This window comes from Trachurus japonicus, chromosome 5, assembly GCF_045865225.1.
Source record: "Trachurus japonicus isolate A0001 chromosome 5, Traja_1.0".
Taxonomy (NCBI): Eukaryota; Metazoa; Chordata; class Actinopteri; order Carangiformes; family Carangidae; genus Trachurus; species Trachurus japonicus.
The window spans coordinates 14,218,063-14,234,961 of NC_140911.1; positions in this window are offsets into that span (position 1 = coordinate 14,218,063).

Consider the following 16,899-nt stretch of genomic DNA (forward strand, 5'->3'; position numbering starts at 1 on the left):
GCTTTCATTCCCTCATCTGTCAGCAGCGAGTCTATACTGCCTTAATCATCCCATCTCCGCTTCCTCTGCACACTTTTAATTACCAATCTGAGGGCTGGCATTTGCGCTCTCTGTGAAGCAGTTGTCTTCAAAGATGCAATTACTGAGACAACCATTTGCTTCAACATCATTAAGATGCATGGATGTTGCAGAAACAGCTAAGCTTGTTAGCTATATCACCAGACTCCATTTGTTAATGATGAGGGGGAAAAAGTGATTGGTTAGACTCTGGCTTTGGTTTGACTGAATTAATGCAAGCTTGTCTATTAAGGACAAACCAGACGAAGCTCGACAAAAAAAATAATATCCTTACAAAAAACAAGTGAAACAGTAGCTGAGAAGAAAAGGCAGCTTTTTTTTTTTCCTAAACGCCCTGTCTTATTTTGTTGTCTCTTCTGTCCTTCAGCTGCACACAGCAGACGCACTGCACTATTTTCTTTTCTCATTTCTGTCGTTTGATGCTTAATATTTGTTTTATATTTGTGACCCGATCCATCAAAATGAGTCACAGTGACCCAAATTTCAAAGTTGAGATTTTGGTATCAATGGAAAGATTAGAAAATAAGCTTTAAAATGATACCCTAGTCAGAGTCATACATTTGATGGTTTTCGAGATGTGGCCATTTGAATTACGATCTCCTACTCTCTTATTCCGTTCTAAAACCTGAGAAAATAGCAGTTAAAGTTTTTGCCAGTGATGCTGGCATCTGTTCCTGTACCACGTGATTATAGGCAACCTATACGGTCCCTTGTTGTCATAGATGCAGCATTCAATGACCCTCGGAAAGCAGGGAATCTCACAATTCAGATGCTTTTTACAGCTCGTTTCTATCATAAACGGTTCAGAAGTTGTCATGTTTTGTTGACATTTTGTAAAACATGTGCAAGCGTGTACGTTCGGGTTAGCATCGATGCTACGTTCGGTTTAGCATCGATGCTACGCTCTGTTAGCGTCAATGCTACGCTCTGTTAGCGTCGATGCTACTCGGTTTAGCATCTGTTTCTGTACCCGTCCCTGCTCGCCATAGAGGCGACATTCAATGACCGTCGGAAAGCGGAGAATCCCGCGATTCAGAAGCAGTTTACAGCTCGTCTCTATCATGAACGGTTCAGAAGATATTTCATGTTTTGCACCGAAGCAACACTCATTTTCAGAGGGTTTAAGTTGCAAGTCAACTTTAATCATCATTTACGTGCCTTTTCTCAATTATCTGGACTGTGAAACTTTGGGAGATTGTTTTTGAATGTCATTGCTTTGAAATTAGGGTAAAAACATTTTTTTGATTTTCTATGGGTTTTCCATGTTATCAGCTGATTATCTAAAAATAGAACGTTGCGACTTCCGACTCATTTTGATGGAACGGGTCACATTTGTTTAGCTGTTTTAATTTGAATTTAAAAGTCAAACAGGGACGGCAAATTAACTAGATGCCATATATGCAGGCACATCACATCTGTTGCATTGCTTCTTCTGTAATGCCCTGGGCAAATAAATGAGGGGGGAAAAAAACACAAAAAAGTAAAACAGAAAAACCATTGAGACATTTTAATGTGCTGCACAAAAATCCAATATAATGTGCTGCTGCGACACCAAGATGTTTGTAATTTTTGTTACGTGGTAAAGTAAGATTTTTATGGACCAAGAGGTAGAGGCAATATGACCCGTGTAACAAAGGCAGTTTATTGTACAGATTTTAGGCTGGAGCTGGGGCTTGGATTGCTGGAGAGAAGGACAGGGAATGAAAACAGATAGTGGTGCACTGTCCCTATGAAATAAACTAATAAATGAAAAAAAATCTGGATCTCAAACCTGAGGTGGAGTTCAGTAAAGGTTGAAGAAGACGAAGGTTGTTTTTCTTTGGTCCATGTCGTAAAAGCAAACAATAGTTCGACTGAAACAAAGGCAACACGAGGAAGCTTGAAGTACAAGTGGGACCTTGGCTGTAGCACAGTACCACAGGTGACACACAATCTGGTGGTGAGTGGACGCCAAGCAACACAAAAATAGAGGGAACAGCAGGAACATGAGAGAAAGAGTGAAAGGCAAAGCACAAAGAGGCTTGTGAAACGGCTTCTTCTGTTGTTGTTGTTGTTGTTGTTGTTGTTGTTGTCTTAAATCATTCTCTTCCATAGCAAGTGCCGATGAAAAATAGAGTTTAAGTTTAAAATGATCATCAGCTTTGTTGCTGTTTGGAGTCTTCTCTTGTGAATGACCGTCCGATGAGCGTCCGATTGAGCGTCCGATTGAGCGTCCGGTTTTTGTGTGTTTTACATGATCTCTAACAAGTGAGTATCACTCAGGTTACAACAGTGGTTCCCAACCTGTGGACCATGACCTAAAGTTTGGTCACATACAGTAGGTATTGCAACCGAAAAGCACTTATAAACTATAAATGTTTATGGATGTTTAAAAAGATGTGATATCTAAAAAGCTTTTTTTTTTTCCTTCTTTTTATGCTATCCTAGTTCCTACATGTTTTAGTTTTAGTTTAAGTTTATTTCAGACATGTTAAAAGAAATAAAACATAATACAGAAATGGACAGACATAACATATAAAAACTTTGCAAAGACAACATATGAACAAAAAAAAAAAAAAAAAAAAGATAAAATAATTGAAAGTAAAGGTAATTTGATTTTTTGTTTTTGTTTTGTTTGTTTGTTTTTTTCTTTCAAATCCAAAAAGGAGTGGGAAGAAGTAAAACTTATTTACTCCCACCCCTTATTCATAAATTATCTATCAAGTTTTCTAGTCATTATTACCTGAAATTATCTATCAAGTTATCTAGTCATTATAATCTATAGTAAGTTATTTAACTGGATTTATTCTTATATATTATTATATTTATATACATATAGATTTATTCTAACAAATGATTACTAATCTTTATCTCTCTATATAGTCATATACATATAAAAACATATACAAACACATTCATACATACAAAGACAAACTGAAAGTAACATGAAAGTAACATAAAGTCGGATGTGAGGAGCCAACATATTCAAGTGGCTCATTAGTTGGAAAAGGTTGGGAACCGCAAGGTTACAGTGTTCCGCAGTGAATGACATTTTGGTGATGTTGGCTGATGTTTGTGTGGCTGTTCATCATCACTACCTCATAATTGCAGCAGTAACTGAGAATGTTTTGTTTGTTGCATACGTTGAAGGCTTGTTTTACTTTTGCCTTTGTTCCTTTTCAGCTATTTTTAAATAGACTAAGCTTTTGAATACCAACATCAGCTGCCCTTTTGTAATTTTTTTTAGCTGCTGAATAAAATGAGTGAGAGCAGTGATGGTGATACTGCATTCAAAGTGATCTTTGTGAAATATCACATAGATATTAGACTCTCCATGATCTAACTAACATTAACAGAACATTAATGTGTGGAGCCCTCTTTTGAAGGTAACCCCATTCCCAGGCCCCTGGTGAAAAGTTGCACCAACCATATGGTGAACATGAAGAAGTGAAATATCTTCCCAAATCATCCGGGACCTTGTAGCGCTTATGAGCTGTGTTCATTAGCCCCAGATGAACTTTGAAGGTGAGAGGGAACAGTGAGCGAGACACTGCAGCTGTACACTGGGTGTGTTTTGTGTGTTACACAGTGTTGCAACCGTGATTGTCTTAGAATTAAATAATTGTTTTTCTAATTATAGATGTTGCGAAACCACAGTTAAGGCCACAGTCTGTTCCTGGCTCCTTGGAGAAAATGGAGTAATTGAGTGTAGCACACAACAGATTAATGACATGGTGTTTGCAACTTGGCAACAAGTACTTATTATTACTGGCAAAGGAGGATTGCTGCATATTGTGTGTAAACACAGATATGATTTGATGAAATGATCCTAGTTGTCCCTCTTCACTCCTGAGTCTCTGAGGAAAAATGGGCTCATTTGTAGCAGTTCCTCCTCACGCTGTGGGCAAATCATCCTCCAAAGACAATTACGTTGAAAGGAGACAATGTCCCCGAGGTGCGACCCCAATTAACGCTGTCATCCTCTGCGTCTGAATAGTGTTCTGCCTTTGGCGGGCACAAAAAAACCTCCCCAAAAATCTGTTGTCTATCCTCTCCTGTCTTTCTTCAGGGGAGCAGTCTCTCAGCGACAGTATGTCTGTCAGCACTTCATCAGCATTAGCTCGATGCATTGATATTTCAAGGACTCGGTCAGTCCGTCCAGGTGAGCAGCACTTGCATATTTTTCTGCTAACAAGCTTAAATCAGAAGTCTTTGTATTTAGACAACACATGTCATTGATTTAGCCTTCGAAGCCACTCAAAGATCATTCTCTAGTGACACTATAAACTGCAGCTCCGGCGCCTCCAAAAGGCCTGAAGTGGTTTTATTTTGCATTGCTCTTGCTCTAGTGCAATGACTGCCTCTTACGAATCTTCTGAATGCAGCTTTCTAGAAGTTGTTTTTACTTGAGTGCTTTACTCACCTCTGCAAACACAGAGAGACAGACACACACTCACAGACAGGTGCCAACACTAACAAGAATTATTGTTTACACCTTAAGGACACTCCTCCAAGAGGCTCATTTCCCAATCTTGGCTCGGAGCTGTGGCTTTAACAAAGATGGCAGAATCACATCTGTGACTGGCATGTGAAAATCTTAACATGGATAACTGGGCTGTCAAAGGGAGACTCTGTCTGGGTACAGAAACAAGTGCACACAGTATGTGAATGTGTAGTTTTCCTTTTATTCAATGGACCAAACACATGCATTCCAACACAAGCACCGAGCTGTTCATAGACCCTCACAGATAAGATTCATGAGTTTCTTTGTGGTTGATTGAAAATGGAAATGCAGCAAAGCCTTTGCAAGCATTTGATTGACAGATGTTCCTCAGGGGCGTCTGTCTCCAAAGAGTGACTGCTCAGTGGTCAGGAGAGCTTGGTAGCTTGACTTGATGATGATAGATGATGCCAGTGAGAAAAGCTTACCTCATGGATCAAACATAAAGAAATGTGACGTTGAAAAATAGCTTGACTGAAAAGTTTCATTTGATCGAATGGCTCTGGATTAGTCTCATCATCTCCCGGGGAAAAAAAGAAAAACCTGCCTGACTGAGCTTCCTGAATTCATCTGAAACAGCAGAGTGGAGATGTGGGATGCAAACAGCTGAAAATAACTGATCATGTCTTATTAACCTGAAGGCAGCATCCACGGGCTGTTCCACAGCAGCACAAGTGCATTTCTCTCTTTTTTTTTTCTTTCTTTTTTTGTAGAATTCAGAATTTCAAGTGCGCAAGGTCCTCTCTTGTTCATATTTTCCATGGGATGGTGAAATAAATATACTCCTCACTGAGTTATTTGTAATACTTACACAACTGAAGCCAACTTACTCTGTTACAGTTAAAAGCAGCTCAGACACGACCATATTCCTCTAGGCAATAGGAGAGCAGCCATCTGCAAGGGTAGTAAATGCTATTGAAGCATCACTGAGCAAATACATCCAAGTCAGGGCTATTTTATTCAAGAAAATACAGTCCATGCTCCACTGACAATCCAACAATATACACAGTGGATCTGTGAAAAGCTTTAAAAAAAACAACAGTGAAGTGCTCTTCTGGCTGCTCGCTCAGATACTGCAGCCAGTTAAAGCTCTGCACTCACCCAATCAGACCTTTTTTTTTTTTTTTAATATATTTGATTTCAAATGATGGAAAAGATGACTTAACTACATTAATTATGTGTGTCTTCCTCCCTTACCCACTTTCTACAGTCTGCATGAGAAAGCAGCACATCATGACTACTAATGTAACACTTCACAATAAGGGTACAATATAATATATTAAAGTGAGGTCTGAATTAATGCAGAACAAACCCCGAGCATGCTGCAGCAGCTTTAGTGCGATGTTAAAACGCCCATCTTCACATGTTTTAATCTTGATACTTTGAATGGCTACAGCTGATTTCCTTCCTACGTGACAACTGTATCATATTATCCATATTTTTAACCCATTTAAATATGATTGAGGCTTAATTGAGGGTGTGCCAATTTGAGTGACAGGTTGGTGAATCTCAGCTCCAGAAGCAGCATCCAACCTCTATTTACTATCTGTGGTCTACAATCAGTCTACACAGGGTGCATTTAAGCTCAATACTGAGTGGAGGTCAGTTCACGTCTGTGTTTGCAAAGGTCAGAGTGCTACAGTGTAACCTGATACTCTCGGCTCCTTTGCTGATCTTGATGTGCATCATACAGTATGACTGAAAGACATTTCTGAATGTGTGAACAGCATTTAGAAATCATCAACCCTCAGCATCTTGGTCAAACTCCCTCATGGCAATTTTTAAACATCTGTAATAGATGTGAGCTGATGCAGCTTCCTTCCTACACAACCTAAATCACAAAATGTATTGACATTGAGGACACATTATCTTCCCTGTAGATTAATCACATTTCCCTAAATTCTGGTAATTCTGGTACGTGGGCCCACAGGAAAGGATCTCGCCACAGATTTATCAAAGTGTTTCTTCACATGCAGCTCTGAAATGAGGAGGATGAAGTTTAGTGATTATTTATGGAAAAACATAAATTTTGGAGCATCCAAAAATTCAAGCAGTTTTCTTCCACAGCATAAACTGTATAATGCTCTTTATACTACTTTAACTTGATTAGTAATACACTGAAAATGTAGCCACTTCACTGTGAAGGTTTATGTTCTGTCATTTGCCGGCAGTGCTGTATCTCAATACACAAAGGCTAAAAACAGGTTAAGTCCAAAAGCAATATAATATGAGGCCCTTCAGTATAAGAACACTCAAGCTGCAATGGGATCTGCCTATATTACATCCTGATTGTCCATTTTCCCAAACCTGCTTATATAGCAGTGTTGTTATTTTATCAGGCTCAGGTGCTCTAAAGCTGCATTCATGTAATATACGGTGTTCTGTGAATGCAAAGCTCACACCGGGAAAATCCATCTACATCAAGCCCTTATGTAATACAACAAGGGCTTTTTCTTTGTGAAAGCAGCAGCCCAGAAGTGTTATGATGCCAAATCACCTAGGAACTGGTTCTAACAACGTATGAAGTTTTTTGATTTCTCGAACTTTTCATTGTGAGCATCACCTCCTCATACTGTGAATGGTCTTCACACACATAAAGTGAAAGTCAAGAGGTCTGAAGGTACAGTGTAAGAAAAGGTCAGGTGTTGGCTTGGTGACTGTTCTACTTTTGCCTGCCGGCCATTTATTCAGAAGTTCTCTTGCTACTGACCCAGTTGGAGTGAATGAGGCTCATACTTTCCTCTTCTCTTTATACCAGGAAGTTTTGAGCCCTTTTGGCAGCAGGACTGCAGAGGTGAAAATAGTGGTTGATCAGCACATCAAATGGATCCAGACAGAAATATGATGTCTTAACCTCTACTGGATGATTGTCATGAGATGCGTACTTTTATCATGGTCAGCAGAAGATGGACCTCAACAAGTTCTGGCATTTGGGGTCCTGTATAATCAAGTTTGTTATTTTTCAGTTGTTGTGTTAAATGTTTATTTATTTCAATGAGATTTGCTGCGAGACGTTCTTCCGTGCATCATACATCCCATGGTTTACAACGACGAACAAACATTTCGCAGCAAATCTCGCGCAGTTCGCTGCGTCATTCACCCAGCATCTCTGGCGAACAATGTGCAACAATACATGTTTGAGCTTCCAATAAAGTGCTGGTGTGTAGTCGAAGCTAACAGTGTCCTTCAAAGTGTCTAAGTCCTTTTTACATTTTTAAATTACGTCACCCATTTATCTGTCCAAACTTCCTCCTTATGTGGACTTTAGCTATACGTCACCACAGTTCAAACCCTACTCTTGTTGGAATTACTGTGTCCACTAGATGTCACCTAAAACATAAGGTCGAAATAACCTACTACACAAAGGTCAACTGTCTTGTACCATTTGCCAGCCACAAAAATGAGAACCTTTGACCAGAATTTTTTTTTTTATTTGCATTTTACAGTCAATTTTGTCTTGCTTATTTAAGGGCAAGCTATCTGTCTGGTCTATATTTCAAATTATAGAGTTCCATGTTGTCTGCTTAATTGTTTGGCTGTCCAGTAAATAATTTCATCCCTGCCTTTTTCTCAGTCATTAATTCTCTCCATTCCATGCCACCAATCCAACACATCTGGTTCCCCGTACCCACCTGCTCTGCTGTTTCCCATTCCATCATCATCTCCACACGACTTCAACCACCGATGTTTTCCAGCCATTCCTCCACCTGTTTACTCACCTTTCTGTGGCCTTGTCTCCCTTTCTGGCATTTTTGTCTTTGCTTAGTCCTTGGTTCATTTTTGCCTATTTACCTGTTGCCAACTCCAATATCCACTCACTGCCTCCCCCCCGCTTGCCTCTTTGTCTAGAGAAATCAAGTAAAGGTGAACTGTTTAATTATTCTCTCTGAGTCTCTGAGTCTCTCTGAGATTTTTTTTTTTTTTTCGATTCCTGCCAGTTTTCTCAGCCGTGACAAATGATATTATAATAACTTTTGCTGAACTTTTTTTCTTTCTCATCTATTTGGTAAATAAAAACGTACCTTTGAGAAATCTAAAACCTCGGCAGCTCGGTGCTATAAAAAAACTGTCATAATTTAGCATAGAAAGCCCTGACAGGATAAATCTACTGACTATGGTGTCCCCCTGACATGCCACACTATTGTATCTTTTATTGTGGAAATCCTGTGGACTTAGGAACATCCTCCTTCTGACTACACAGCATCATTCTATACTTTACTAATCAAGTAAAGATGATAATTATATGAGTTGGCCTGAGCCTTATTTCAGAATTGTTTATCAGTTTGCAGCAGCATAAATATATAGGTTATATTGTATGGAGATCCTCCATGCAGCCGGTATCTACCCACAGCATTGACAGGAGGAATAGAAGCAAAAAAAAAATCTGGTTATAAAAAAAGGTAAAAATAAGCTGGGAACAGTGGTGCGTAAAACTTACTTACTTGCAATGCAAATTTGTCGAGCAAGATCCTCTCTGATGGCCACCTCTGTGCAGCATGTCTGTACTTCAATTTCACACTCTCGCATGGTTCCTACTGTAAATCTCCTTGCATAAAGCAAAGCTGCAAATTAATAGGAAGTGCAAGCAACTGTCCTCATTATGTCATTAAAATCCCACAGTCTGAGCGTTCCTCTGGCATTCTCCAGGGCTTCTGTGTGTTTTATTGGGGCTTCTCCCTTTGCATTCCCACACAGGGAACCATCACTTTGGTTTGTGATCATCACAGACTATTGTCAGACATAAAACCAGGGAGCCCTTATGTGAGAGAGAGAGAGGGTGGAGGGGGGTGGGGGGATACTGTACAGAGGAAGCAGGGGGTAATTTCTGGGGTGTGACTAGCAGAAGAAATATACACTTCCAAAGCCTCAGGATGTAGTGAGGCTTTTTTTTTTTATATACCTTAACACCTCACAGAGTGCTGCAGCCCAATGTTGCTGATGCATGTAGTTTTTTTCCGCCTAGTGATTATATTAAGTGCCGTTGTGAGCCATGTTTACCCTTTGCCTCTGAGGATGCCTTGTAGGTGGTGTCTGCATCTCTCAGGTGGTCATGGGGTGTTGGAGAGCCAGTCTGAATGAAAGAGCAGGCCAGGGAGGTTTAAAAATAAAATTGACAGCAGGCACCTTAGTGAACCATGACTCGAATGTTGAAAGGGTGGCAACGTTTTTTTCTTTCTTTTTTCCTGTTTTTTTTTTGTGAGAGGCTAGGGAAATCTCCTGCTCAAAAGCGCAGGAAAGTACACCATCTCCTCACTAGGCATAAATATGAAATAGGCTGGTCCCTTTGGAGGGGCACTCTGTGGAATTGCGTGATATTGTTGTAGTTTGTGTCAGAGGAGCGGTGCTTGTTTAGAAGGAGGAGGAGGAGGGGAGCATGTGTATTTGCAGGCACGTTTATGGAGGATATGCTGATGTTAAGGATTAATTTCCCCAGTTCAAATCGGGACTTAACTGCAGCAGAAGTGCTCTCCAGTTGATGGCGACTACTAAGACAGTAAAGAGGAGGAAGGCGCATGAATCAAAGCGTAATGAATCCTCAGCACCAGAGACACTCAGTTTTTCTCAGCTCTTCTCTCCTTTCATATTTTGAGTGTGTCATGATGGATAGCCTTATCTCAAACAAATAACTGTGATGTCAAAGACTTGTGATGTACAATATGTAGGAGGGTCTCGAATTACTTGCGTAAATCAATACTTATCAAATCCTGTTATCACCTTGAGACCTCATATAAAATGTCTGTGTGTGTGTGTGTTTCATTAAATGCAGAGTGAATCTGCTGCTGGGGCACATTTCAACGCTGGAATTTTACTTAGAAGACAGATCGGGGCTGCTTGTTTTCATCACCGATACGCCTGGGGTCACCAGGTTAGTGCCGGTATAGGGGCCGTGTTAGGAGCAAATGCAGCTGCTTTTTAAATTTGAGCATATAGGTTTCCCTGCTTTGCTATGACATCTGCAAAGCAAAGAAAACCGCTCCCTCAGGGATGCTCTGCATCTCCTGTTTACAATTATGCTGCAATGACAGCATATTACTCCTGCATTACAATTTCACAATAACCAATAAATCTCTGTTTTTTTTTCTTGCAGATCACATCGTCATGCTACAGGTTACACAAGTGTATCACTTAGCTAAATGCGTTAATTATATTCAAAAAAGTACTTAATATTTAATTTAATGGAAATAATATTGTAGGCCTATAAGCTATTATCATTGTCATTGTCATAAATTTGGCTCATCCATCTTCCATGAATATATGTTGGTGAAGCTGGAGTGTTTCATCTAAAAAAAAATGAATCATAGTTTATATACTGATCATATATCTTAAATTAAAAATTAGGCAAGTCACAGTGACTGAAACACAAGTGAAGTAGAGCCACTACGTAATTTTAAAAATCACAATGATGACATAAAGTGATCCTTATTAAATGTCTGGAATCTCAATATATTGCTCTGTATGAGGTGTTTGTTAAATGGAAAGCAGTGAATGAGGGAACAAGCCAAATTTCATCAATAAGGTAATGAAGTGTTAATGTCAGAAAAGGCTCATTAGTTTGGGACCATGGCCCTAAGTGAAGGCCACTGAAAGTACAGTAGAAATAATGGTTTTAATAAAGAGAGGAGGTGAAGGAAAAGTGCCCAACATTCATAAAGGTATTATTTCCCTTTGTCCATCTCTGAGAAAAAATGACTGTAAAGGAATGGAATTTAACAAATGAAGGTTTGAATTCCTCCAAAGATTGTTAGTGAAGTTGCCTCTTTGACAAGTGCTTTACCTTAAGTGACAAGAAAAAAAACTCTCAGTTACAGTATAATGCTGAATACTGGGTATTTCTCCGTGGCCTGAGGCTTCAATAGTTTCAGTTATGATAGAAGAACCTAGACTTGCTTCATAATCAAAATGAGATAAACATCTACCTTTGATATTATTGGACCTTTAAACATTTACTTACTCACAAAATTGCAGCAACGTCATATATCTCAGCCTCCATAACATTTTGTGTAAATAGTTCTTCTGAATCATTTCAGAGCAAATTCCAAAACCTATCTGTAAGACGTGCTTCACTTGATAGGCTGCATGAGCATACCAAGCCACATTGCTGAGTTTGATTCTGAAAAGACTAATTCAGTCCCTTATATTCTTTTCTTCAGCATGCAGGAACAAGCTTTAGAAATCCGGTCAATGCAGAGGTGTTAACATTAAGCGAAGTCTCAAGGGATAATTGCACTGCCTATTCTCTGTCCTGTCACAGAAGTTTTACTCATAAAGAGACCTACATGTCGGCTCTTTCCGTAGGACACAAGAGGTCAAAGTAGTCCTTTTAAAAATTTCTGCCGCCCCCCCCTTCCTGATTGTTACTGTCAAATGATTAGTTCATAGTGTCTCAGCCCACTTATTACACTGCGAACCAGAGGGATACGCTCCAATAATTCCTCAGTAGAAAAAGTATGAGGCTTGTGCATTCTAACCACCTCTGCTTTTCTTGTTAGAAAAGCTGTAACAAAAAAAAAATGAAAGAAAGAAAAGGACACACTAATTTGGAAATGTGAGCTCAGTGCATCCACTTTGGGATTTTGCTTCAAGGCGACTGAAAGCCCAAAAATGGATCTGCAACCTTTGGGTCATTTATTTGATTGACACAAAACAGCAAAGTGCAAAGTGTACTCTTTCAACAAAAATGAAATTTCATCCATGTTTGAGGATATTGTTCTAGGGGACATATGCAGCGGAAGAAAGCACTTCTGTTAAACAGAGTCAATAACTTGCACAACTGTATGGCACCTCGGGGTAATATCACACCACCTGAAAAAACATAAGTGGATAGTTATTGAATAGCTGTCACTAGCTCCTATTTTTATTGAAAGTATAATGGAAAGAGCATTAAAAAACATCAAAATGGCCTGCAGATACATGTCAGTCCAGGACTGACTACTTCTTACTAATCAGGAGTTTGAACAAAACATGAGGGTCATGACTCTTTTTTTTTTCTTTTTTTTTTGACCTCACCAAGTGAAAATAATAAAAAGTCTGAATGTCACCCATAGACCAGCATCATCTGCACAGAAGTCTGATCTCTCTGGGGAGCTGATTAGATGAGAGTTGAGATGAGTTGTTCACCTGGTTCCCAGTTGGGGGAACACTCACACTGGCCGTAATGAACAGAGCTGGACGGGATATTTGAATGTCATTTGCACCTCCTGAGACACTTCCAATTTGGCACTGTGTAATAATAATGTCAGGGAAGAGCCATGAACTTGGAGTGTGTTATCAAAAGGAAGGCAGGGCGCAGGGTTATTATACATCTCTAGGGCAAAAAAGAAAGAAAGAGAGAAAGCGATTGAGTGAAGACTAAAGACTTTCTTACAGCTAAGAAAGTCATAGAGAACACTAAAAGGAAATACTCCTCTTTTCTTCAATTTGTACTAGCTTTATAAAAGTGTGGACCTGGATTATCGAGTCCGTCACAAATGTGGATCATCATTTCCCAGGAAGAGGGCAGTGGCACCTGCATGTCTTTGGCGTTATATTTGGTTCTGCTCCTCTGACAGGCACGGTCTCATTGGTAGTCAGGCAGCCTATTGTCAAATATATCATTATGAATCTTCTTTAGAGCGCTGACAAGTCCTCCATTATAGATTTCAGCCCCCTGCTGCTAGAAAGAATCTGGCCCTCCCTGTCACCTGAGGCCAATCTACCAGCCCTTCGACTTTTGAGTCCATGTCACAGAGCGGCATTGACCTGTTAATGGCTTTTCTGCTCATATAGAATGTGGGGAAGGCCTGTTAACAATATGACAACATGTTGGGATGGTTCTCCTTTTTTTTTCTTTTTTTTTTTGACAGGCACAATAACATAATTATATATGCTGCTGTTAGCTCATTTTGAGCCTGAGGATTAAGAACATACTTGAGTACAGTATCTATCATCAGAAGATAAATGCACTAAATGTGCTAGAGTACAACAAAAAAAATGGACTGGGAGTGTGATATGGATAAAGCTGTACATGGAAGAAGTTTTTTCATCTTTTCACGAGCTAAAAAAAGTCTAGCATGTGACTGCCTGAGTCTCTTACTGCATACTGCTCACCCATGCTGGATGGCAGGTCGGGGCAGCATGATCTATGGCCATGCTGTCTCAAGGAAAGCTCTGCTAGGACCACAACAGTGTTATTGCACCAGTAACCTGTAAAGAGGACAGTGAAAATGCAATAAAAGGTTTTGAAGTGAATAAAGTTTTGGATGCACGTTTTGTCATATCCTGTTGGTAATTAGCAGTTGATTGATGAAGATATAATTGTTGTATTGTGTGCTGCAGAAATACATAGATAAGTGATAAAATCTTCAATATGAAGCTCTAGTGTATAAATGAAATCACAAACGCATATAAATTTCAATTGTGATGTGAATACAACTGTAGAATTACTGTGTTTTTTTTATAATTCTGTGGACCAATTAAATATAAGTGACAAAATAACATTTCATAATAAGTTGAGTATAAATCATTTATCCAGTTATGTCAAAAAATATTGACCACTTTGGGACTCCACGAATCACAAGTAATCAGAAAAAAAAAAGGAAAATAGAGACCATAAGTTTGTGAGGAATTATCACACACTGTGCAATGATCAAACAAACTGGTGCCTCCGTTGTCCTCAGCATGTAGCCAACTATATAGTAGCTGCAGTACAGCAGCCTATTATTAGAGCGGATGTTTTACCTGAATACTGAGTGTTTGATGGTTTGTTTTGCGTCAAACTGTTGCTGTCAATTACTTGTCAGTGAGTGAAAGTTTTATTCCTGTGGTTCACATGCTTCGTTCTCATCTCCAATTCTTCTCTCACTTGTGTTTTGAGGGCTGAAGAAATGTCAGTCACTGAACCTCCACAAATAATGTGGCCACTTAACACTCTTTGCATAAGCAAAACTGGATTTTGTTGTCTATCACATTTATTTAACAGCAGTATGTAACTGTCACTTCTTGAGTTTTACTGTTGAGTGTTCCTGAAGAGATGGTTCCCAGAAAGGTCGAATTTATCCATTATTTCTCAATTCAAGTAAAAGTCGGAGAAAAGTCTGAAAATCTAGTCTGAAAAACTAATGTTAATCATTTCAGTTCATCACCAACATTTTAATGCTTAGCTTATCTATCACCAACGATAATATTAAGTCCCAGGAGAGATGTTTTTTCAAAGCAAGTTTTAATTCTGATTCCTCTGGTACATTTTATTCATAATTATTTTCAATTTGGTATTGTTATTTCTTGAATAAAAGATGTGCTTACCTTAGAGTTTTCCTACAATGGAAACATCCCATATAATTACCTTTCAGTGCAATTACTGCCAAATATTCATTCATTCATTCATCCGTTTTTATGAATTATCCAGAGTAATAGACACTGTCACTAGAAGGAGATGGTGAATTTTTCATTTTTGAAGATGAGAGCTCCACAAAAATGTCATTCACTTCCATTTTACTGACATGAGACATACAGTACCTAAATCTAACCCTAAATTGGAAATTTCATTTACAGTACTCTGTAATTTGGGTGGAACCTGTCCAGATAACAATAAATCATTAATATGACACAGTTGGAGCAGCTGTGAGAACCAGAGTGTAGGGCTGCTCCAGCCTACAGTACCTCATCTGAAACACACTTATGATTGTATGAATCATGTCAAATCTAATTTTTAAAAACCACATGCTTGTTAACTTTTTACATCGAGTAAGAGCATCTACTTCTGTCGTAGATTGACACATTTTAGAAAGACCTTCTCCCACAGTCACAAGAATGTTTACTCTCCACTACTCCATGAGCTAATTCATGATATCATGATAGCCTTTCAGTAGTCAATCACTGGTAAGCTGTCACACTTTCTCTCTGCTGTCACTCAGCTGTCATTTCAGCACAGCAAGGAAACTGTGATCCACCTCTACCCCCTCTGCACTGCAACGACCCCTCCATCAGGGCAATAGCTGTTTCTTCTTGTTTCTTTTTCTCTTCAGGTGCTGAATGGTGCTACACCTGGGCCTGGTGTGGAGCATAAAGTCCTTTCCCCTTCACCCCCGGTGTCGACTACCTGTCAGCATTGCCCTCTGCTCAAACAAGAATAGTTACTGGTCATCCTACATCTTCTTTCTTCCTTTTTTGTCTATGAATCATTTGAAATGTACCTGCCAACTCCCGTTGTGGTTTACCCTGATACCACCTCAACTGTGAATTTGTGATCATCTCCAATTAAACCATCCAATCAGAAGTTTCTCTAATGGATTGTTGAACTGCAGACAGCAACTATAGGCAGCCCTACAATACAATGGTGAACGTCACTGACTGACTGATTGACTTTTCACCATTGGTCGCTCTTGTTTTTTCATTACAGTACATGTTCTATCATTAATAAGGAGCAGGAGGAAAAGAGATAAGTAACAAACTGGCAACACCAGAAGGAGTCAATTCACCTGCACCACCTCAAGGAAAACCCTATAAGAAATACTGAAATGCTAGAGGGCTTGTAATGTGAAACAGTTACAGGGAGAGTTTCAGGTTTGTATTGACACATAATAGTGGTTGTTGATTGGCTCCTGCTGAAATGTGGCTGCAAATGAGCCCACAGCAGCTCATCCATCTTTCACAGTGGGTTTTATAGTAGATACAGGTTGATGCACTCACATTTACTCACATCTTTTAACTTCTTACAGATGTGTTGCCGTGTCAACAGCAACCCTAATTAACGAGCTGGCAGCACCCAGCTCACAAATTGCCACAGATGTGTTAAAATCAAACCAAACTTGAAAACAAATATCGGGAGCTTAAAGGCCCTTTAAGGGAGCTTTGAGATAGTGACTTCAAAAACGATAGCTCCCCGGCTGGCAAAACCGTTATCTGAGATCTTTGTGTGAGCATTCTGTTTAGAACTTGACACAGAGTCCAATCTCACTAAGTTGAATGCCAAAGTATTAGACAAGAAAAAAATAAATCCAGAATAATGAGCAAATTAACCCTGCATCTGCTCTTACAGTTCATGCATCATAAATAAAGAAACAGATTCAATTCCCTTCATTTTGGGATATATGATAATAATGCTCTTCGTGAACACAAACATTTGTTGATTGATTCAAATTAACGTACACAAATAAGAACAAAATGTTGGAGGTAGACTGCAGACTTGGATGAAGTCAGCCACCTGTTCTGTTACATCGCATTCGGATTTTTACTCTTTTTGTGATGCGACTGCTTCACATCACCAACCATAACTTAAAGGAAAGCATTTCCCCCACTTTTTTCAAAATTAAAATGATGAAAAATCATGTTGTCTTTTTTCCTGTTAGATAAATTAAAAACAG